This window comes from Varroa jacobsoni, unplaced genomic scaffold (genome assembly GCF_002532875.2).
Source record: "Varroa jacobsoni isolate VJ856 unplaced genomic scaffold, vjacob_1.0 scaffold_1132, whole genome shotgun sequence".
In the NCBI taxonomy this organism is placed as follows: Eukaryota; Metazoa; Arthropoda; class Arachnida; order Mesostigmata; family Varroidae; genus Varroa; species Varroa jacobsoni.
The window spans coordinates 175,436-200,614 of record NW_019214034.1 but is presented as its reverse complement, the minus strand read 5'-3'; the positions used below and the strand labels follow the sequence as shown (position 1 = coordinate 200,614).

The following is a 25,179-nucleotide window of genomic DNA, read 5'->3' as shown; positions in this document are numbered from 1 at the left end:
GATAATTGGCGCGGCAAACCATTTCTTCACTGTTGCTCGAAGAGAACATCTTATTCTGACGACTGCCTGTGTTGCTACCGTCACGATGTCATCTAGTCGCAAACTTACGGAATAGATCACTATAAATAGGTCGAAAAGGAGCTTGACTTATTTGTCATTCTGTCTATCTTTCCGCTTGCTTATTCAATCGTCCATACATTGCTGGGCCATAGTTGGGGCGGAAACTCCCGTGCCTAAAAAAACTCGTTTAATGGACAGAATAATAAAGAGACCCTGGCATAGTGTGACAGCTGCGGTTCGCTGGCGACGTAGACCAAAAAAAGACGGTGACACGGAAAGTAGTAAAGACGTCACCAATAGGGATCTGAGCAGCAGAACAGAGAAACAGGTACAGACCCAGCTGGGACTGAAATGGGTCGCGCGGGAGGAGGGGAAGAGTGGCAAATGAACTAAGTTCTGGCTCTTCTGACCAGCCGTGGCCTTTTTCTTTAGTTCTTCTTTTCTTCGCCTTACCGCCTTTACCTGCTAATTGTCTCTAAAAGTGGAACGGGTGGCAAAAGCAGGTCGACAGAAAGGTGTGCTCAAACCAAACCAAATTTCGACCTTTTTTTGTCATCAGGAGAACGGCAAAGGCGAATTATCGAGGAGGACGAAGCGCGAACACTTCATTTTCCTCCCTCTGAGGATAGCGATCAAGCGGAAATTGGGCGACCGTGGACGCACAATTTCATGGGCGTATCCATGTGTATGTGTATGCCACGGGGCGGCGTACAAAAGCACGTTTATACGATTTAATACAATGCAGTAAATTATAAAAGCCACACAGCGACGACACGTTCACGCGCGGTCGCAAAAAGCCCATGTGGTTACCACTATCACTATTTGCACGAGTCGCGATCAAATCCACTCCATATTATATGATATAACATATGTAGATAAACTATATATAAACGTAGAGAATATAGTATATGTGCGCGAAACGGAAGTTACGAACGTTTCTGCTACGACAACATCGAAACGTCAATTCTGTTTTTCTTCTACTGCGCAGTTACTCTCGTTTAAGCGATCGGTGGTTTAAGAGAACGAAAAAAGTAACAAAGCAAGAGGCGGCAACGCAAAAAAATGACCAAACTGACTGAGACTCGGAAGCGTACAGCAAAAAGTAGCATCGTCTGAATGGCTAAGACGAATTTCTTTAAGCACATAGTAACCATGAACATGCGCTCGTTCGAATTTCAGCGTTGCCCGATGAATACCATGGCATATAGTTACGGCACTATTTCATAGGTTCGTTGGAGAAGTCCCACATCTAAAGCTTTTCGTGGGGGGCAAGGGCAAGTCCTTGATCCTGAACCGTAGATGAAGTGATTCCAAGGACTTTTTGAAACAATAAAAAAGGTGCTAAAAAGTATGCGGCAAAGTTATAGGTCATCCCTAGGCCAACTCCTAATGCCAGAAGCGCCCATCTTGAAGATCGATGTCGCTGCCAGCTCGGGTCTTTTTAATTGGATCTCTTCTAGAACTAACTAAAGATCTAAATCCTTAAGGTTGTCCTTCCAGTCCAAAAATATCGAGCTACGCCAGAGAAAAATCACGTCAATTAATGGAAATATACAATGAGACTAGCTAGTTTCTAATAGCAGAGGGTCAAGTACCAATATCAAATATAATATAGTATAATATTACCAAATATAATAAAATCCTCTCGTCTATTTCATCTGCGACTTCCTAGCGTGAGGGATGATCTGTATTACGGTCTGTCGTGACATACTATGCTGGTATGAATGTTCCTCTAATTAGCTCTTCCGTAGTCGTTTATAGATCTTATAATCGTATTTGCAGATTTTATAACTAGTCAAAGTATATTAAGGCGTTTGGACTGACATCATGTCATATACCATATCATGATATCGACAACGAGTGGCATCACATCGAAGGATGACCTTTGGCGGTGGTTCGTTTTATTGTTTTGTTTGTAACATGAAGTACAATAACATCTTACGTCAAAGGTAGATTCAGGTATGTAAGTTAGACCAACGCTTTCGCGATGGACGAGAAGATCCTCAAAATAGATCGCGTTCGTATATTTCTACTCAGCGAGTCGCAGCAAACAGATAAGGCAGAATAAACCATGCTAGAAATTAGCCGAATCATTTTCAGAGAGTTCAGACTATTTTGAAAATCATCTGGAAACGTGAGAACTTCCGGCAAAAACTGTTTTAAAGGCCTTGAATTTATAGAAAATTCGGATTAGTCAACAACAGCTTTAAGAAGCTTTTCACGCACCCAGATATGAACCGGACTTACTCTGAGGCGTCATTATGACTAACGTGACGTAGATGTGTGCGTATGATATAAAGACAAAAGTATAATCACCTACGTAAACCGCAACATGCCGGCAAAAAGCTAAAGTTTGTTTTTGCATCGCATTTTTTTTCGACTGCTAGGTAATAGTGGTGTCAATTGGGTTAATTAACAAAAAGTTTGAAAAGGATAACGCCAAATAACAAACCTACACGATGGGAGACCGATTCGCGACGGCGATTCCTCATGATAATAATACATCGCTTCATATGTTACTATTTCTATCGCGTTCTGGGAAGACAGACTCGATACCTGGACTTCCTCGCCTACTTCCGTGTTGACCAGAACTGCTCCTACATTTTCTGCTTTGTAAAGCTTAAGGCATAGCTGAAAGGGCCAAACTTTGAAGTGATCAGGGAGATCGAGGAAAAACGAGCGCAAGGGTCTATTTCTAGGATTGAGTTCGAAAATTGTTTAAAGTGCTGGAAAAGAGTGCATTGAATCTGGCCGGCATGAGTTTAAGTGGGGACAAATAGGATTTAGACGATTGAAGCACGTGCACAGTTCCGAACACTCAAGGGTAAAAAAATGCTATACATGGTATCATATAAATTGTTTTGATGCTTTTCTTCATGTACTTACATTCGTACGTAACTCGACTGGCCCCTAGTATACTAGACAGAAGGCCCGATTTGTTAGGATCGCCAAAATACAGTAATAGCAGGCCTTACGCATAATGGGTCGTTGAAAATTACTGTTATTCTATCAAAATAATGCAGCCATTCAAGGGTATCCTTTGCCGCATGATGCAAAATACAGGAAATAACACAAGGATGTCTTGGGTGAACGCGTACTGGATTTATTATTCTCCATACCGTTGCTTTATCGTTCTCTACGTTATTTTTGTTATTCATCAACTAACGTATTAGATTGTCTTCGGAGAGGTCCTAAAACAGATATTGAAGAAATCGTCGTCATTACCATTGCAATCGCCTTCAGCAGTTGTAGTGATGAACGTAAAGCAGCGATGTTACGGAAATATCCTTTATCGAAATCCATAACGCTCTCTTTTTCTCTCGTTTGTCCTGCGTGTGTTCACTGCTTTCCCTAGTTTTTCGTCTTGAGCCGCAAGTAATAATACGCTAGAAATGAATTGGTAAAGGCCATCCAAACGACCTCTTATGAACTCTAACATCAGCCCTTCGTTATCCTACGCACCGCGTTTCGCCCTGACCAATCATACAAACTCTTTGCCCGACCATCATTTCTTCTTCCTTCAACATAAAAAGGCTTATTTCTTCCACGATACGAAACAATGAACGCAAATACCTTGTCCGACGCGAACCGAAAAGGGAAAAGTCAAATACAAAAGTGAAGAAAAAGCAGTTTCGTTAGACAACAAAACGAGAAGCGACCAGCTACGGCAAACGAAGCCGAAGCAAGGGGTAGATCTTCAAATCGTGCGGGCGGCCGTGACGGCAAAGAGTAGACGTATCGGATGGACGGGTCGGTGAACAGATAGACCGACTAGGCGGTCATCCAATGGACGGCTGAATAAGCAAAAACGCATCGCTTCATAATCAAAACAGCTGGCCTGGAACAAATTCTGACAGCATGACAGTGACGTGCAATGACGCACCAGCGACTGTGTTCGATAGGCATCTGCACACGCGGCGATACTTATCAACATTTGTAGAAGTACATACATAGAAAGTCAATGAGCGAACGAGTGCGACATTCAACAATTCTACCTATCCTTGCTAGTCCCGGTAGTAGTTACTATAGGCTACGTTTTTTTTATGTCCTTTCGTTTTACCGTTATCGGTATAGCTGTTGTTGTCATCAACGCTGCCGCCATCGCTGTTGCGGCTGATTGACGTTACGTTAAATGCTATATGCCCACAGACGCATTCGTATATTTGTACACACGGGTGTACAACACAGTAGTGGCTAAGTTCACAGTATGCTAATTATATTTATTCAACATTGGCTTTGGTTCTGTCATCGAATCTTCGCGCCATTAGCCTAGCTCCCTCACCCACAGCCTATCGTTATCGCCATTTTGATATGTGTATCAGAATATTTCTTGTGAACTCATAAATGAAAATTGTTTCAGAAGTGTGTGTATACCGCATTGTAAACATTAAATGTGCTAAAAATGATCACTAAGGAAGGATTTCAAATTCATGTTAGCGTTCTGACTATGTTATATACTATGATTAGTGCTATTGCTATTGTAATAGACTACATTAGTCAATGCCACCGTTACGTTAACGCGTCTTGGTCTAAGGAATGAGAAGGAAGGAAAGAAAAAGAACTTTACGAACTATTGCTCAATCTGGGAAATCCTTTTATTTTATAATAGGAACGATAAAGTGTGTATTAACGCTCAAATTGTAGAATATCAATAGGGAACTGGCTAGATAGCTTTACGAGGAGAGGAATTTTGCCAACATTCATCGATCATGACTCAAGGCAAGCTTTGATGGCGGCTCCAGAAGCGCTTGATTCACGGAAGTCCTTCGCTAAGATTTTTTCTGATCTACACAAAATGCTTAAAATTAACTTCTCACAGCCCATTAAAAAAGTTCATTCGATCCCTACGTTTAATGGTATTTCAAGTTGCTTCTAAGGATAACCTATGAAATGTTGTTCGCTCAGGCAGGATTTAATGCAAAATGTATAATTAGATTCTATAAATAGGACAGTTCCGTTCACTAGAATGGTTTCTAAAGGAAAAAATCATACGATCAACCTGGACAACAAATAATAGCGTAACACTGCGCTCAACAGATGTGCCGCCTCCTTAGAATTTAGGCGTAAGACACAAAACCGATGACTTTCGATTCCCCTAAGTCAATTAGGTAAGTCCAGAACCACCGTGTCTTAGTGTAACTATTGAATAAGCAGGGGCTAAATAGGTAACTTTTTTTTAAATTAACTTATTATAAAACATAACTAATTCTGTCTATAGCGTAATCGGGCCGTTTTCGTCCACTTGAACCCTGAACAAAGACGAAAATCGGAAATACTGTGTAAAAATCGTCTACCTCCTCGTCAGATGAACATCCACTTTGTAAGGATTGTGTTTACCGTTCCCGTTGTACAATTGGTGCAATTATCGAAAGATATTATTCGCCTACATTCAACGCAATCGAGGAGCAGAAGTGATGACTGAAGTCGCAGCTACTACAGAAGTATCCTTTTTCAAAATTTCATTCCACTAACTAGAAAGCCAAAGAGTAATAGAAAAAAACGAGGTAAAGCATAATGATAATCATTGAGATCATCGAATATGAGATGTCAAGGTTGGGTACCGTACGCCTCACTCATACATCATACTCGTGTGACCGAAGCATGTCCTGCATCATTCTGCCATAACACGGTATAACTAAAAGATCTAGTGAACTCCTCATTCTGCATATTCAACTGCGCATATTTGAAAATAATACTATGATGGTCTTTATCAATCTTCCATCCTACGGGTACATGCTTGAAAAATACATATCGTTTATTTTTCGCTGGCTTATAAACAAAGGTCCTTTTAGGTCAACTACAACAAGGTCCATTAGTTCAGGAGGAGGGAAGGTTCTACAAAAATATCTTTGTGCATATTTGAATTTGTTCGAGATTATTTGCAAATACTCTCGTATCCGAGAGACTAACGGAGACCGGCAGATGGGGCGCCGTTCGACAACTACTACGTTCGCCTCCATCGTTACGAAGAGTAGGTTCTCAAGCTAGCGGCATATATTTGTATGTGCATTTTCAAGATGCTTCCAAATTTTTCATTGTAGATGACCATTGACACAAGCATTACTAACGGTTTTCGATGCACAGGATTTCCGCTGTTTAAGGTCTGAGGTGGCAGAAGTCATTGTACTGCTTAAGTTATTTGATAGTGTATGCGTAGGTAGGTAGGTAGCTATGCACCGAAATTTTATTTATTTGATTGTTTAGTATTAAACGTGATATAGTGGACTATTCGAATGTTGAAATTTTTTTGGCGGGCTTATTCGAAGTACGTACCACTACTGTCTATAATGTTTTGCCATTACTATGATAGTGTACCTCGCTGCTAGAAAAGTCAACTATACATGACTCGATAAAGTTTTGAGAGGCAATTCAAGCATCACGCTGAAATGTCTTTTTTTTTTTTCATTAGAAACTCGTTAGGACTTAAAAAATGGTGACTTGTAGGGGCAATGTCTAGCAAGTATGGCGGATAACGGAGAGCCTTCACTATTAACTTATGTATCTTCTCCACTAAGATTCTTACAGTCCAAACGTTGACATGCAATAGAAATGGTTCGTTTCTGCTCACTAATTTCGATGCTTAATATGGAATTGTTCATCATACTATTTAGCCATTAACAGCATACTTCAGCAGAAGCCATCGACAAGCCAGGATCCACGAAGCGAAATATCGCATCGTTACAAAATAGCGTCATCTTTAAACATGGAAGTACTGTTTGTTACCTATCACGATGAACGATCTAATCTACCTACTCGTAACTATCCAACATACTCTTAGGTACTCACAATAACTTTCGTCAATTTTTTTTTGTAAATAGATGCACATATTAGTGATCATAAGCGGAAAATTCGCTTTCTATATAGCGTACTGAATTGAACATGCACAGTATAACAGCTACGGATGCAGCAGACTAAAGAACTTGCCCACTTATGGGCCAAACAGCTTGGCGCGAAATTTCAAAATCGCTTTTAAAAACACGGAGGCAGTCATTACAGAACAAAACAAGAAAAGCCGATTTCATCTTCATCAGAAAAAAACAGCTGAGGAGGATTGCTTTGAATAGCGGAAGTAAATGAGACTCCCTCCTGCTATTGCAACCTGGTATTGAGGCAAGACTTTTTAATGCTAGCTATCTTATGCTAAGTTTTTGCAGCTTCTTCATTTTGTTCAGTAGCTTCCGCGTGTCGGACGATTCCTCTACCCCTGTGTTGCTGTGCCTTACTCTACCTCGTTCTCCACTTTTTCGCTACTTTTATATCAAAGATGGTTCATTATTTAAATCAATCTCTTTCTCTCGAAAGCAGCCGTTCGACCGCAAGCGCGACCGTAAGGATTTAAATTGTGACCCTCGAGAGCTGTGAAATGGCGCAACCAGTTACGCTACAGTGGGCTCGACGGAATCTCCAGGCCGAGGATTGGCATTCCCGACTAGGCCAAAGTAAGCCCTCAGGAGAAGTCTATACATGTGACTAACGCCTCACGCCTGCTGCTAGAAAGAAAAACAAAAAGAACGTTACAGCAAAAATGTATGACAAAAAGGGAGAGCCAGGGTGGCAAAAAAAAGCGGTAACCTAGACGAACAGCTAGGAGAGAAATAGTTATACGGATTTCATAGGTAAGCCCCCTAAGAGGCACAAGCGAGGGCTTGTCCAAAAACTAGCGCTATGCGAGGACTTTGCAGAATGGGAGTTTTTAAAAGCGGGAACGATTTGGGTGATCCAAAGACTGTGCGCTCGAAAAAGGCCTCAACGTCTCATACAGCTTCCACACAGCCAAGTACCCGGGCTTTCTCCATCTACCTTCTAGTGTTTTGTCCCCACCTCTTTCTTTGTCGTTCGGTCTCTGCGCCACTGAGTCTGCGTACCTAGTCAGTGTGCTGCGTCTTTTTCTCGGCTTGGTTACCTGATCTTGTCTTTTAGTGGAGATGGAAAAGGGGTGAATACCGGGGAGGGCAGTGACACTGTATAGGTTTTCGCCTCCTTTGCTTTCGGCCGCTGCTTCTCTTTCTAGTCGCATGCACGTATCCGACTCCGCTCACGCCGCTGACCTCACCGACACGTTCGATTGTGTTTGGTACTAGTAGATGCTTTTCCCGCTCATCTCGTCTACCACGCCTGTCGCCATAGGAACACTAGCCTTCTTTCTGCATATCGCGTCTTTGACCGCTGATCAAAATTATTCACTGTGGATGATAGCCAATCCGTCAACCGTGAAGTTCTGGACCAGCGGAACAGCATCAAACGATACCATGTATTTCTGTATATTTTATCTTAGTTAATTTTTAATTTATTTTACCGGCCCTCCGTACCGTATAAATCGAGTGTATTCGGCGATTGTTTCGAGGAGGAGTTATGCGAGATAAAACAAGACAAACGCAGAGAAATATTACTCCAACGGTATTCCTTTCGTCAGGTTGTGTTTCGAGATGTTATTGTTGTACACGCGATACGACAAAAAACAAAAACAGTTTGTCGAACAAAGGGAAATTTCACAATACCAACTTCTAATAGTCGAAACTTCTATTGGCGCCATATTCCGAGAGCGCTTTCCCCCCCCCCCCCCCCCATAATCGACGTTAATATTATGTTTTATTTACAGCCGGGCTCTGATTGTTTTTTTCTTTTTTAGAAAAGACTTGCACAGCTTACTGCTGAAAATCTCTATTTTCAAACCGTTTCGAGTGATAGGTAGCTTTCTTCAACTACCGCGAAAGTAACGATGGTACCTTCGCAGATGGCGCTTTTGATTGCTTGCGTGATGCACTTGTGTGTGTGTGTGTGTTTCATATGCATGTAAAAGTAGAGATAAACGTTGAATCTTTGGAAATACGTTATAGCTCTTCTCACTTTTTAGCTGTCTCGATCTCTTCGATGTTTCGATTTAGCTAATTCTAGATGTTATAATACTATCATCTTTATGAGAGAGAAAATTCAACTTTTGTTGCTACTGTGTAAAGTACAACGATATTCATTCTGCTGCCTGCTATGATGAAGAGCCGAATCAAAACTTTAATCGAAAGGCTACGTCCTGCAACAATCTTAAAAGTATGCCGACGCGGAAGGCGGAAAACGAACGTTTTAATCAATGAATTCAAATCTAGGCAGGTTGCACCGAGTCCTGGCGTGCGGACGAGCGAAACCAAAGATCCCATAAGACATTAAGGGGCGATAGAGCAAAAAAGATCCTATAAAAACCGAGACACCATCACGTTATAATAACTCACCAACAATCGACGTTTAGCTTTTCCTCAGTCGGCGTCACCTTCGTAATCTTTACGGTCAGTTACTACTACTAATACTAGATTTCTGTTTAGCGTCCTGGACATGGATTCCCCTTTTTCCTGCTAACTCACCTTCGGATAGAACTTTTTATCCGTCTTCAAAACAACGGCAAATCAAATGAGCAATAAATACTTGAAGAAAAATCTATTTTCTCTGTTTTTCTGGCGTTCTGCGAGTTATAGTGGTAGATAACGGATGTCGCGATGTCACCTAGAAAGCTATGGAAATCCTTGATCCAAAAAAAATCGGGAAATTAAAGCGGTCAGTCCAAAAAGTTCTAATAATCAAAAACATAAATAAAGAGGGAACTAATACAAATATAGTAGAATTATTGCATGAAATCAATTTATTTTCTAATTCTTCTATTAAACACCGTGTTCTTTGATTAAATCATAATACGGGGCTCTGCTGTACAAGTAGCATAGACTAAAATATAGCGAAGGTTTATAAGACAAGTTTGTACATGGAAAGAAGTTTTGTATGGGATATTTAACTGTTTGTTGCAACAACGATCCAAACATTTTGCCTACCTTCCTAATTGAAAACATAATGGCTAATGGAGACAGTATTGTAGTATCCTTAGCCAACTAAACGTACGTAGCTTGCGCTGAACAAGGGTCTTGTCAAGCTCATCATATCTATAATCATTTAATTAACTGCCTGGGTGTCAGTAGCTCTGTTTCGAAGATTTGTTCTTCTTTGTCAGATGATTTTACACCCGGCCCGGTAAAGTTCAGTTTTAGTTGAGAACTTTTAAAAAGACATAGGTGTTTGCGCACGTTTAACCTTTCTCAGTATTTATTGATAACTTCATCATATTGGCTAAACTTCTATTACGCTGGAGGTAAATGGAACGAGTTTACATTGATTTCAGCTACTGCTCGTGCCGATAGGGGCAATTAGCTTAATGGAGCCAGTGGACGAATGAAACGATTATATCACGCATAATCAGATTTCCTATAGAAGTTTCAGCGTAATGCTTCGTGCTATTATGGCTTGCCTCTCAATTGAAGCCTTGTAATTCTTTACATTTTTGGTAGATAATATCCAATTAAGTTCTATTAACCAACTGTTATTTTTAGGCACCAACAGTTTTTCTTTATCGTCACTCTGTTTTTAGAGCACTGCGAATACGCTTTGAATCGCTTAATTCTCAGGCAAAGCAAAACAATCACCTTTGCAGGCGGCCCTTAGTTCTTGTTTAATCCTCATTCATATCAGCTACTTCCGCTTACTTGGAAATACCGCTTCCTGCTATATCGAAGCCTCCTTTATTGACTTTACTATTGGCCGCTCCCGAACGGGAGAAAGGGAGGCGGCCAACTATAGCATATCACCTTCATAATAATTGCTCCACTTCAATTTATAGAGCGATTAAGCCGAACCTAAATCCAAGTTACTTCCACGTCAGAAACATGTACCTACGGCACGTTTTCGTCATCTTCTACACGAGTAACCTCTTTCACCTTTTACGACTCGCATTGGTATTGAGACGTCGAAGCATTACCGGTGGCTTTTAGAGATCAAATGTACTTATGAGGCACAATATTTAACCTTTGTTAACTCTAGTATACTGAAGCTAATCTATGTATGTAGGATGTATTAAGGATTCGTGCCATAATAGCGGAAGAGCGGGCGACAAGTTTTGGGTAAATAAAAGCAAAAAAGCACACATAGCATTCATCTGAGTCCGTCGTTGGATTAACTAAGCCGCTTTGCGATCTAACTGGTAATATATATATTACCAGTTAGATATATACATATATATATATATATATATATATATATATATATATATAGGTTCTGCTTAAGGTATCTGCGACGTCATCAATAAATTTTTATCCGAAATAATGTATAATCGATAATAAGAACATTAAGTTGACGCAGTACATTGTGACGATGTTAGTAATAACACAGCTTAACAAAAGAAAAAAGCAAACATTAAAAAAAATAAAATTATTCTATAACAATTGTATTCTACTATTAAAAATAACACCGAAATACACGAGATATTTAGCTCTTGTATCCAAGCATATCAAGTAAGCATCTTCCGGCGCAAACAATAATTTGAGGGGTTAGACTGGTAAGGGGCATTTTGAAAATTTGCTAATCATACACAAGCCTAACGGCGAGCTGGAGAACAATATAAACCATAATAGTACATGCTATTTTCGTGGAAGTTTTACAGTAAAGTTCTATATGCACTAATATTGTCAGAGACAAGTTTTTCTGCTTGGTGTGTATGCCTTTCCTTCTGCTTTACTTTGATTATTATACTAATTCTAGCGCTGGAAATGGGTTTATTAACGGCAAATACAGAAAAAACAAATGATTTCAGCCCTGTTAAATTAACTAGTACCATGCATTATACAACATCGATTAATTCACGTAAAACAGCAGGATATATATATATATGTTCAACTTTTTGCGCCTTTCCCATATTCTGAGGAACTTATTGATTTCTGCGAAACTTGTGAGACGTATCTGCATCAATTCTCTATTCCACGTGCGCATATATTCGGTTTTACTTTTTTTTTTACTTTATGTTTGCGTTACTGTTCATAAGCAACCTTTATGTATAACTCTCTATATGTTAACATAAGCGTCCATGCAAGTGATTGACCCGCCCGTTACTGTTACCCTCCATCTAATGTTTCCTCCCGGATGCTGCGGACGGTGGAGAGACACGGAAACAATGCAGATGACGTCGCGTCCCCGTTCGCCCCACGGCAGCCCTCTTTCATTTACTCTCTACTTCGGTCGCTATACTCAATCAACGAAATTGTCAGACAACACGAGAACGGCGCCGCACGCTTGATCGAATATTTGACATGGTGACTCACCGGAACTGAATAGGGCGCTAGTCCTATGTAAAACCGTAGTTTACCATCCCTACGTTTCGACTTTTACGTCCGGCATCACCGTTAGGCATTCCAACACATGGCTGGCCCCCAGTACGAAACGAAGTCTGCCCATTCCCGGGTTCGAACCTAGACCACAACATGTCCGTAAGATTAGCCCGCAAATACATTACCCACTGAGCTGACACGGGGACACCTTGGCTAACCTAAGTGAAAGCTTTCATCGGTCTACAAATGAGGCGAGCAGTGTCTGCCTCCCTCCGCGCCAATAGAGGCTCAACATTTACGGCGGCGCTTGCTCCTAACGTCGTGCCGATAGTTATGTCTGCCACCTGTCTCACAGGTAATGACGCCATCAGCAGATGACGCAGGGAAAGGCTTTCGAAGATTTTTCCGGTCAGAAGCAAACAGCTTCGTTTAGGGCGGCGTCTCTCGTCACATTTCTATCTGCTCCCATGCAGCCGTAGTTTCCAGGGCAGCTACACGTCTGCACGCATGTACAAACTCTACTACGCATGGTTGCCTTTGTTCCTAGTTCGCCCGCTGCAAACGACAAAAAGGAGGGGAAAAAGGTTTCATAGGGTGTCACACGCGGACGTTGGAAAAAGGTCGCAAGCAGAGCTATGATGAAGAGGAGCTGGAGGTGTTACAGAGGACAAAGACGAACATGGCACTAGGAGACATTCGTCAATCATCATCATTTGGTGTTTTGTTCGCTCTTTCGTTTACTATTATATTCTCTTACTTTTTTGGCTCTGTCTGCTTTGCTTTAATTCTCTCTTTGTTACATTTGCCTATCGACTAGAACCCATTACATCACCTCTCGTTTTAGTCTTTTTGACAGAGCTTTTGGGCGCTCATGAACAAAAATAGCAGGCATATATACAGACACAGATGTATGCGTGCAGTCACATATGCAGATCTGTACATTGTTACTGAATTAACGCTGTCGGACCCATGTTATCCTAGGTTTTCAGCGTCTCGTCAGGAGATTAACAGCCACAGTAGATCTTCTATCTTCAAGCTTTAAGGCTTTTGATGTTGTCCGGCTTATGCTCGTTAAAATACATCGACTCGTCTGTGCAGAAATTCCACTATGACATCTTCCTGCAGGTCAGTTATTTACGGAAAAGCTACAGATAAGATAACCATTTACTCGAATGTCTCAGTCAATAAAACTACTGCAGTGCATTTGATACAAAATCACTGGTATTTGAAAATTATATAAAAGGTTTACAAAATGATCCAAAAAAGGGAACGCACATTGTTAGCCAAAGATTCTTAGTGAAGATCACACAAATACGCTACTTCAATCGATAAATGGCTTTCCACAAATACAGGCCAGATATGGAAGACTAGAATTGTCTAATTATCAAACTTAAAGTTGATTTATAATCAAGAAACACTCTAAGCGAAATTACAATTTCGCATCCTAAAGTCAGGTAGCCGTTACGCAAATATTCGATTATGCAAGGTACCCGCAGCGCGAAGTCTCGCTACGATAGTTAAATATCGTTATGAGGTCAAATGGAACATATCACGAAACCGTACGTATGCTTTAAAAGCTCACCATTAAACTGGTTCCGCGATGTATGGTTTAGCAGATAAACGAAACGGTTTCAACCCTTAACTCTTTCCTCTTCAACCTATAAGATGTACGCTGTAAAATGCAAACGTTGATCTATCTTGAGACGGGAGTGGCAAGAGAAAATTGAAGGATTTTTTAACAGTATTCTCAGAACGAAGCGTCTGCTTTCAGAAGAAACTCTAATATATGGCTCCTGGAACTTCGTCCGAATGTGTAGTAGCTCCTATTTTCTATGACTTCAGTAAACTAAGTGAGGCTAATTAATGGTCAACAAGTCGATTAACATAAAATACATATATTTGTAACTTCTATCACGTGTTGCAATCTTTCTTGTTTGCCAGTCATTTCCATTTCTAGCATACGGCAAGGCTCTAAATTGCAACCCGGGTTCTAGAAAAGTGAATTTTCGTATCGACCACATAAGAGCAACAGTCCCTGGCTTTTCCTATAGCCCCCGCTGTGCAGTTAACAAAAAAAACGGTGTGACAAGTAGCAAAACTTGGTACTGCGAACATGTAAATAGCGGACACAGAAATGGATGTGTCCTGTTAGCAATCACACGGTGGCTCCCTCCTTCGATGGCTTTGCGTGTTCTCTAAATGTTAATTATACTTGATACTCTTGTATGCTTGTCCACAAATGAGACCGGCCCACGCCAAGTCCTTGCAATTATTTAAGCCTAGAGGAAGCGAGGCAGACGAGAGAATTACAGAAAGTGATCCGACGATGCCTCGGCCGAAAAAAGCCTGTCACCCTTAATTATTTCCTTTCCCGTACGATGCTTTCGTTAATTGAGTTGCAAGAAAAATCTATGTGTATGGTGTTATATAAACAAATTTAGTTTAATTAGTAGTATTTCCCAGTTATAGTGAACGATGAACACAAACGACCTGGCACGTGCGAGCAGCTTTCACTCTAGCGCGCTGTAAACACGCAGAGATATCGCGATGAGCTTTTGTTTATTCTATTGTAAAGTAAATACCATAAAGCCATCTATCACTTTAATTAGAATCGGCCAGAGTTGATTCGTATCCTATCTGACGTTTTATGATTTATGATAGAATAAATATATACATGTATATCTATGTACATATAGATGTACTTGTACGCTGCACTAAAGACGTAGGCGAGAGTCCAATTTCAACTTATAAATATCTTTCGAGGTTACGAAACGTACACAAGAACTGTTTCTTCACCATAGAATTGACTGGACGGTTGGGTGGGAATCCGTTAGGCTAAAATGTGAGTATTACGTAAATTTTTCTTAAGATAAATTTTACAAAAGGCACCTCAAGGAAACTAAGAACGTTTCATATTGATTTCATGCAGCAACTTAAGATCCCACGCATATGAACAGAAATTACAGTAAGTTATTAAACGCAGCTTTTGTAATTTGGTTGTGGATAATTTCGCTCGATTCGTGCAACGTCTGCACGCGCTGAAATCTGTGAATAAGCGTACCGATACTCTTTGATAGATGCCATGCGTCTGTTATTCCTGCTAAAAAGTTTCGTAGTTCACTTCGCGAGTGTGCCTATCCGTCGAAACGCTTAAAGAAAGTTTCATGCGTTATTTACGTACGCAGTGACGTAGATAAAGCTAAAAAATTCTATATTTTGAGCACTGAAGTAGATTATTTTTATAAAGGCCTGTCGTGTCTGGATAAAATAAGCCAAGCAGCAAATGGTAGTCGCCGGCTCTAGGTCCTGATAGCCGGGGTCCGCATTCGCTCGGAGATAGGTCCATTCTACAGCTGGCAGATATTACGGGCAGTGGCTTTGTCGTCGCGCAAAGATGCCACTTGCCCCTATCTACTTTGCTGGTACTACGACAGTCAAAGCTGCTGCAAAAAATTCAACACTTACGCTAACGCGGTACTGCGTACGCTTCATCCGGATCCTATTCTTATGCCTTTGCTTCTACACTGCATACGAACAGAGGCGCACAATGCCTATAGTAATTTCAGTTGGCGATAGAGGCCGCGACGGCTGCTTCACTGGAGCTTCTCAAACACTCCTCATTACGGCATTCGCTCGTGTCCTCGTTTTTGTTCCCGTTCCCGTCCTCGTTTGATCCATTCTCCTATTTTCAGATCCACTTTATGCCCACTGGTAAGCTCTACCATAAGCTATGCCGAACTAGGTCGTCGGGTGAGACAGCAGCTTTTCTAAGCATTCGGTCAGTCAGTTGCTAGTGGTCGGCAGTATTCTTTCATCGGACTTCTACGATGCGTACACTTCCTTCACTGGCAAAAAAAGTAACGATTTGTTTTTACGGATTAGACTTTAATCTTCCCCTCACAAGTAGTTGCTCTTAAATGATCGAGGCAGGTTTCATTTGTAAAACCCCGATCCCATTCGTTCAACCCAAAATCAGGCCGCTATGCTCACTAGATACTTAACCTTTGAAGGGTTAACCCACTTGTATTCATAATCTATGTCAGTCAGTTGAGTAACTAACACGGAGCTGAATCGGGTACTCCCGTACGACACAGAATAAAATTACGGAAGCAATAGCAAAATTAAAATCGAAATATTCACCGCAGAAATTATTGAATCCTATAGAATGAAAGATCGCTTATGCAACACATTGTAGAACTTAAATTCATACGATGTAATGCTCTCTGCTTTCTGTTTTCCGCTTCCCTTTATATCCTCCTCTCGGTTATTATAATTAGCTTGACTTTAGCCTTTCGACTACTTAATCGAAAACAAATTCACCTAATCGGATTCCAACTCTATTTAATTAATCCGAGTTACGAAGGGATGACACAATGGAACCGCACTTTGTTCCCGAGAATAGCGGTAACTATGGGTATGCTGTGATCAGAGAAAGGTACCACTTCAATTAGGTCTTTACTCGTACTTTTAATCAAAGTCTACTAGCAGTACCGTGAACGGCACTTACTTACAATGTCTATATAGTTCCAGTTCGCTGGGTCTCCAGCTTCTGTATTCCTATTGCTGCCTCTATTAGTTAGCACGGTCAAGTGTAGCGTCTGGAACGTGGATTCACTTCCACAATTCCTTTCGAGGATGGCTGGGCTGACGTCTCGTAGCTAGATTGCTGGCTGCTGGAATGGCACGTTCGCCGTCTTTAGCACCGTCACGAGCAACAGCAGCGACGATAGTGACGCTGACGGTAGCGACGATGTGCCTGTTGTTCGTTAGCTCGAACGAAGCGGGTAGAGTTAAGTGGGTATCCCTGAGGGATGGCTAGTTTCTGGCGAGATGCCGTTACGCCGCACGCACTCGAGCTCTGTTAATGATCATCGTAGCACGTGTCGCCAAATCCACCCTCAGGAGAGGCAAACGTTTCTCTTTCCTTTTGAAACTGGTGCGTGCTTCTAATAAGCCTGCCTGCCGTACCCACACATATGTCGAAATGCGTGGTAATAAAGGAGAGCTTTCGTGTTTCTGTTAGAAGTTCCGTTTGAGAACGTGACAATAACCTAGACCTAAACAGCAACGACGTGGCGGTTTTTGCGGCTGTTGACCGTATACGTCTGTCTCTCCTGACACTATTTGCACACCTATAGAAATCTATATGCTGTTACTGTCCAGAAGAAATTTATCGTTTTTCAAGATGTGCTGCATGCATCGACGCGCGTCGCTTCACTCGTCGTCCAGATCAGTCGCTCGAAGATCGGTCAAACTTAACGGGTAGTAAAAATGACAGAATGGCCGGAAGCAAACAGGGCGAACAGACTGGCAGGCATCGCAAAAGAAGTGTTACATCGCTTGATAGATAATGCACGCCTTTTTGCGATGAAACCTCTATAAGTTTAGTTACTACTGGTAGCATTCTTACCGCTATTAGTACTGTTATTAAACGAGCTAATATCATGTTGGCTTGCCAAATGTGAATCCTGCAGGGATTTCGTGGGGCCCACACATATCTAGCTAATGTTTTCAATAAAAACGATGTTGTACACTTTGTTTATTTCGAAATAAAGAAATCTGCACATGCGATTACAAGTCACGTATGCAGTCGTCCTGACGATAAACTTGCGTGACCATCTCATTGGCACGACGACGCGTGAACCCCGATCATTATCTCTCCGCTTAAGGATTTTCACGTCAACTAAATTGGCTAATGTTGAAAATCGTATAAAAAGTTATTATCCTGGAAGGGTAATGTATCGGAACTGCAAATCCTAACACGCGCGGTGACTGATTAACATCATTTTTATATTTGTCTTAAGTGGAAATGGTTTAGGTACATAGTGGATTAGAGGCGAGAAAGCGTATGTTCTTCGACCTTTAACAAGGACTTGGCGTACACTACGATGAATAATGCATGTAACATATTTTCGTAGAGCATTTCCATGCCTCCAAAAGGCTAACATTCAGCACTGATCTCTGTGCCTAAATGCTCAAGCTGGAAAAACCAAGACTTTCCAGCAAGGAAAATTGATTTAGCTCGAAAAGGGGATTAGAGTTTTATTAGTTGAAACATCCCGCTACGATGCAAATAGCAGATTATGATTAAGGTTTCGCTTTTTTTTTTAGGACAAATGAGATTGTGCATACATGTGTGTATAGTTTTTTTCTACACATTTTTGTATCGCTAGAACAAAGTGTGACGAACGTTCATCATTCATCGTACACTGCCATACAGTGTGTCTATAGATCGACGACCTCCATCAAATACGTCCTACAGAGACAAAATACACGAACATAAGGTTGCTAACCTACTTCAATCGTTGGTTGCCCCATGAAGACCTATGGACTTATTCGGGTACCCCTTTATGTGTCCAGTAAAAACAATCGAAATTGGTTGATTAAAAGTATTTCGACGTACCACATGTTTCTCATAACCTAAACGCGTTGCACTTCCTGGTAGCCTAGTAGAATATTATACTCTTACGTAGATATCAAATCCATAAAGCCAGACCATTTTGCTAAAGTACTTAGAAAATAACGAGCGTTGGTCAAAAAAGATACCTCGTTTAATATATTTTTGCTAAAATTAGTAAAAAGAGCAAATTAAAAAATAACATTTTAAAAATTCACTGAGAAATTACGAAAAGCCATTGTTCTTCGGCTTCAGCTTAATATTAATGATTTTTTATAATACAACTGATCGAGAGGAGTGGACCCGTGGTATAGCAAATCTACTAGGACGTACGTGATCTACTTTTGCAAAACGCAGTTATGAGCCCATCAGTCGACTTGTCGACATTATTATTGACTACGATATCGAAGCTTTATCGTTTCACGCTACATAGTTACGCCTAAAAACGTCTAAGGCCTCTGTAAACTTTAAGGCTCTATTATCTATCCTAAATAAATATAATCTTAAAAGGAAATACTGACATGCCGTACAACCTGCTTTATAACATCGTCTACCTCACCGCTTAGCGTCAACGTAGTGCGGCAGATTTCACACACGTTTTCGATCGACTCCAGCCGACAGTTGGTCATTTTTAAAATCAATCTGAATACTATTATCAAATACCACCGGCAAGAGATGTCACATTGGCAACTATGTACATCGCCCGATCGTTTCCATGCTAAAATAGAAATTTCTGTAATGAGCAGAGCAGTTGTTTCATCGTAGGCACGATCTCAACGAAAGGCTTTAGCCTTAGCAAAGGCAGGCTCTTATGCGTACAACTTATGTTCGAGCAACACTGTACCGTTATGATATCTTCGCGATCTCACACTGCGTACTTAAGTTAAGCACCCACCTGGGGACGATCTGTGTTATTACTTAGTATAGACCTATGTCTCCATTCGTCTTATCTATAATGCCTTTACGGCTGAGTGATGTCTATTACAAAAAAAAAAGAAGACATTAAGTTACAGTTGAAATACCAATGTTATATTGATCTGCTCATACCATAGAAGCGTTAACTATTCATAATATGAAGCTACCTCATTTTCTTAGATTATTCATCCAAGGCAGCTGCTGCGCTGGCTATCATCACAAATCATAAAAGATGGTTTCTCGATCGGATTTATTCAATCTCTTTTGAATTTTTCTTATCCTTATAGCCCGATTGCTATCAACTTAGATTTCATGAAGTTTTTGCTATCGGCATTCGTATCAACATAGAACTTAACATGTACAAGTAAACTTATGCGAATTCGATTCGAGCGTCCGTTAACGTTCACGTCCAGGTACTAATAAAGACTCTGTCTCTAACTATTCCATATGAGTAGAATACTACAGTGATGAAATGATTTTACCTATAATACAGTTTATATATATACTGTGTGTCTAATTATACCATTTACGCGTATGCAAATATCACTGAACGTAACTACAGATACAAGAACGTAAGCTACCTCTACAAATTTGAAGCTTTGACGTTTTGTGTCTCTATCGCCCGTTATGCACCTGTGTCGTATGCGTCTTCGGTTATAGTCACCTGCTTTCGCCAGGCAGTACCTGTCAAACGGAAACAAAATGTTTATCTGCAAAAGAGTACAAATTGTTTGGAGTTTATGCCGTCTGTTCACAGTCGAGCTGTCGGCCTTGAAAGGACGAAATGCCACTCATTGGAGTTTCCTGCGTCGTACCGTCAAGCAGCTGACCATTGCAGTTGCTTTCGTTAGCTCAAGCTTCTCTATCGCTTCTTGCTTTTCCTCATCAAAAGAGCGCTTCCGCACGCTTGTGTGGGCCGTACGTTGTCTTTCGCTTATTGTCACCACCGGCGACATTGAAACGCGCTTGAGAGCACATCTGTTGGAAATATGTATATATATTTAGATAATTAAATCGGACTTCTCCGGTTTTTACAAACGAAACGGGTACGCAAGCGTCAATCCATGATCAGAATTAACGGATTCACTACTGATAAGTAGTTTTGCATTTTCCTACCTAGCCGCGGTAAATTTCGACGCGCTTAGTAACGTAGTGGATACTGTGGATGGTACTTTCCGTATTCTAATCGAGTGTATGGACACCAAATGAATAGATCATCGAATAGCATCGTCAGGGATGCCTTGTACATTTATCCTCATATACACTGTACGTACGTAGGAGTATCTTTATTTGGAGAGAATCAATCCTGTACTATACTCGAGGACCACGACGACGTATATTCAAATAGGTACAGCACCCGTCCTTAAACAACACCCGTGCGTAAACACACTGGCGCAGGGAGTAGCAGCATCCTATGAAGACGAGGGCGGAGTGGACTTAACTAGCAGGTCAACTAGCAGCAGCACCATCAAGCTTTCTTCCATCATCATCGACGACTTCGATCTCGACCAGGCCATGCTACTCAGGCCACCAAGGCAAGTATGCCGCTACTCGAAACATGACAACGCTAAACGAGGCAGGGCGCCCTTTGTATTGAAGTCACATTGCAAACATTTGCTAACTTCGTCCTTAGACCACTCACTCTTCGGTTCATCCCCCATTGTGTACGTTTCCCGACTCGACATGCCTTCCAGTTCCACGACTCAAACTCGAACCTACGAACGTAAATACAGTACGTTTATATCTAGAAAGGCATCAGTCTTCGTTGAAACCTCGTCAAGTGAAGCTTGTACATGCGAAGATTGCGTGGTGCAGCGACGCGTCGTAGGTCATCGTTGACGTTCACCTCCATATTCAATGTCTTTCTAGACGGAGATCAATATAAGCAACTAGCATGTGCACAATAGAAAAGCTAGCAGATACACTCAATAACAATCTCTATAAAACTCATAATGTACGCCAGTTTTTAAAGAGCAGCGGTAAATGTTTAAAAATTAGATCACAATCGTTTGGCTGAACGTACCCTGAAGTAATGCAGCAGCTTTCACAGTTCATTTATAGACTCTATGTTTGGTTTTATTAATATATACAAAAGCGGAACCGCTTAAATCAACGTGGTAACCTTATCGATAATCCTTCTGTGATTGTCTGCTGTCATTACACCACTGAGCTATTTTATAAGAGTTCTGTCGACCCTGTGCTATGGATTTGTTTTGTCTGTACAAAACGTATGCAGATTACATGTACTCACTATAATTGTCATCGTGATCATAATAAAGGCAATCATTATCGTCATGGTCGCTCTTATTGTTGCTTCTATTGCTATGTGAAACTGTGTCTAATGACGGCGATATAGTTCACCGAAAAGCGAGCAAATGAACAGAGACAAACGAATTGACAAACCTACCTTTGATGGTTTGACGCTCCTTAAAAGGGGGAGAGTGAAGCGGTGGGGTAGGCCGTGCTGCTGCTGCTGCTAACGGACTACAACGTCGACGTGATAGGACACTCCTACTACACAAATCCCTTGCCCCGCAACCCTCCCTGGGGCCCTGTCCCTGATGCGATTTCGTTTCGCTGGCCTTTGACAGCTATCGCCAGGGACAATCGTTTAGAACAGAGTTATCAGCATCTGCAAAATATCGGTTCGGGACGGTTCTGCGATTCGCGTCACTGTCGTGACCGCTACTCCTGTATCCCAATGTGACACATTTGGCCGGAGCCTTTTGCCCATTGGGTAGTTGACGGCGGTAGTATAATCGACAGTTGCCGCCGCTAAAGTAGCAAGGGCAGTGACGTCTTATTTCAAATGCATATCGCGGCGTAGTAGGTTATTGTTATATCCGCGGTAGATGTCGCTTCTCAATAGACATTTCCTTCTATAGACTGACCTGTGCGTGAGAGCATATGCGACTGTGTGTGCTTTTGTTCACTGCTTGCTGCATCCATATACAAACGCCTTTTTTGCCTGACTGTGTAGCCCCTAGCCCCTTGTGTGCGCGCCTATCTATCTATCTGTGCCTATTTGTTAATGTCCTTTTCTGCATGTGTGTGTATACACACACGTATGTTATAGATACACTGAAGCGCTGACGCCCAATAGCACGTAATCAACGTCCGTCCACGCATTTGAGCGACCAGACGGCATTGCACATTTAAAAACGACGGACAAACACGCACGCCAGCATACATGCACGACTGTATACGTTCAAATCGACTAAAAAAATAATACGAGCTTTATTCCGCATGTACGTATACATGTAGTACTTGACTATGTTGCTGCCACTCAGTGGTAATAGTTTAAGCGTGTAGTAACCACAACCAGAAAAATATAATTCAATATTGCTAGACCTCGTTACTCATTTCCTGTAATGCAAGTCCTTGAATTTCAGTCGTAGCTGCCATATATATACAGTGCAATATTAATGGTTTCGATATGTATTGATGTGTACGCGTTTGTCCGTTTGTTATTAAAAAAACAACTGGCCTAACCCTGACATGTTATCTCCTGGTGTGATCACCGTGCCTAAACAGGGCCCGTAATTACCCTCGAGGGCTAGTGGTATTCTTACTTCGATGATGTCCGTTTCAAGCTAACCCGTTTATATGAGAATTGCAAAATATGGTGAATATGACGGACATAGCTAATAATACATCTTTTAGTCTAATTTAAAAAATGATAAAATATATTCTTCATTGGGAATATATTTGTTTAAAGCGCATTTAGTTCGATCAGTATCTATCAATCAGATTTTAACTATAGATACCTATAGTTGTCGAGAAAACAATCAAAGGTGCCATGAACTACAGAATAATGGATCTTTAAATTTCGGATCGTTACCCACTTTAATAGGTTGTGTCTGTCATAGATTTTATATAAGATTTTGTTTCTAAAAGCATTTTGGTCACGGTCGATACAACGACTGCACACATTTGCTTGCCATGTGCGTTGTACCACTAATATAAATCGCAGCAAAGTGATATCTTTGTCACTCGGCGGTTTCAGTGGTGGCAGTAGTTACCGCAACTAGGGTAAGCAGGCCCAAGGCGTACCGAACATGGTCGGATAGATACTGTTGTTGCAATTTCTTTTTTACCGATAAGAAAACAGCATAATGATGAGTTCCCTCATGGCCTTAATATGAACAAGGCACAATCCAAACATCTGTGGGTCTGTGTCTGGCACAGACTAGCTACCTGCTTATAGTAACTCGCTCCTTCTCCTATTCCCTGTCTGCGTCCTTTTCTTCCTTGCCCCTCTATGTATATTCCCCCACCTGCAACCTCCGCAACCGGCTTCATCTCTATGTGTAGTATTTGGGATAAAGTGGAGTTGTTCAGGACCGACACTGAACGGAAGGAAAAGATCGGCCCTTCTACGTACGGCTTACTCCACCAGTCTGCTTGTAATGGTGGCGATAGCAGCAGTAGGGTATACAATATCGTGTACCCATACAGTAATCTACCTGGCGTGTTGCAGAAGCTTCATGACGACGCCAACAATGCCTCGCTCAGGAAAGAGTACACAAGGGAACCAGGATAGCGAAACGATACAAAAAAACCAATTTCAATCCCTCCGGCATACCACTGCAACTAGTATGGCAACAATTACGATCAGTCAGGAGGGCGACACTTGCACCCGCCTTAAAAGCAGTATACGTATGTTCAAAGGCAGCTGCGCAGGGGGGGAGAACGCTATAGTGGTTCCTCAGACCTTTTTTACTTGCTGCGATACTAGCATATAGATCGCATAGTGTCGAGCAAGCGTTGAGACGGACCATTCCTCCTCGACTCATGAACTAAACGAGACTAACCAATGTCCGTATTGGCGCGGACCACAATGTCGGTAAACGCTGGAATTAACGCGTTACTCGTCACCGGCGCGCGTCCCATAGAGTATCTGGCCACAGCCAACGACAAATTCCTTGCGACGCCGTGCGCTATTCCTGCGTTTTCTCTTGCAGTAGTTCCGTATTGTTTGTACGTATTAGTGTATGTATTTCTCATATACCCTATGAATGCGTGCGATTGGTTGGCTGTACAGGTGCGTGCAACATTATGTAGCCGTTTGCCAACATCTGTAAAGAATTCCTTCTCTCAGTTAACTTGTACTATCGACTCCCACCGGCCTGTCTTTGCCCTCATCTTGCTCTATAGAGAAAAAGGTTCCTAGGCTTGTCGCAACTATTCTAGCTATACAAACAAAGGTTTTTCGTCTTGCCGCCTGCATGGATCCACTATCGTACTACAGCGGCAAGACGAGGGATACAGTCGGAAGAAGATGATGGTTTGTTTGTATGTATGTTCAAGGCGGTATCTTAGAGGGGTAGAGCAGTTATATGGCTTCTTTTTAACGGCTAAAGGGATTTAACCCTATCATAATATGTATAAAGAAGCTACTGAATGGGTCAACTGGGATTGGCCAAATATTGATTGTACTATACTGGTAATCACCATTGTTTTTTGACCTAGCTATCTGTTTTTTCCACCAATCTTTAGCTTTCTCCTCCGAGCGAGTGTCCGGTATATGCGGTTACCATTATCCCTTGAAATACTCATTAATGTGAGAAACTAACTACTTGCTGCTGGGGTAGTCAAAATAGTCCCGTAGCTGCTTTGGCAACTGGAATTATTGCCGTTGTTGCTCTTATCGTTATTGTTCTTGGCACTGTCTGC

General features: G+C 41.5%; 2 long non-coding RNA genes across 2 annotated transcripts; both read right to left on the bottom strand.

Moving 5' to 3' along the window:
• Positions 1-14,217: 14,217 nt before the first annotated feature.
• LOC147752611 (uncharacterized) lies at positions 14,218-17,174 on the bottom strand. The gene is made up of 3 exons (XR_015313612.1): positions 16,703-17,174; positions 15,657-16,036; positions 14,218-14,714 (listed from the first exon to the last, which is right to left on the bottom strand). It is a non-coding gene; the product is annotated as an uncharacterized LOC147752611 (long non-coding RNA).
• Positions 17,175-19,595: 2,421 nt separating this feature from the next.
• Positions 19,596-21,255, bottom strand: LOC147752610 (uncharacterized). The gene is made up of 2 exons (XR_015313611.1): positions 20,778-21,255; positions 19,596-20,481 (listed from the first exon to the last, which is right to left on the bottom strand). It is a non-coding gene; the product is annotated as an uncharacterized LOC147752610 (long non-coding RNA).
• Between the last annotated feature and the right edge of the window lie 3,924 nt (positions 21,256-25,179).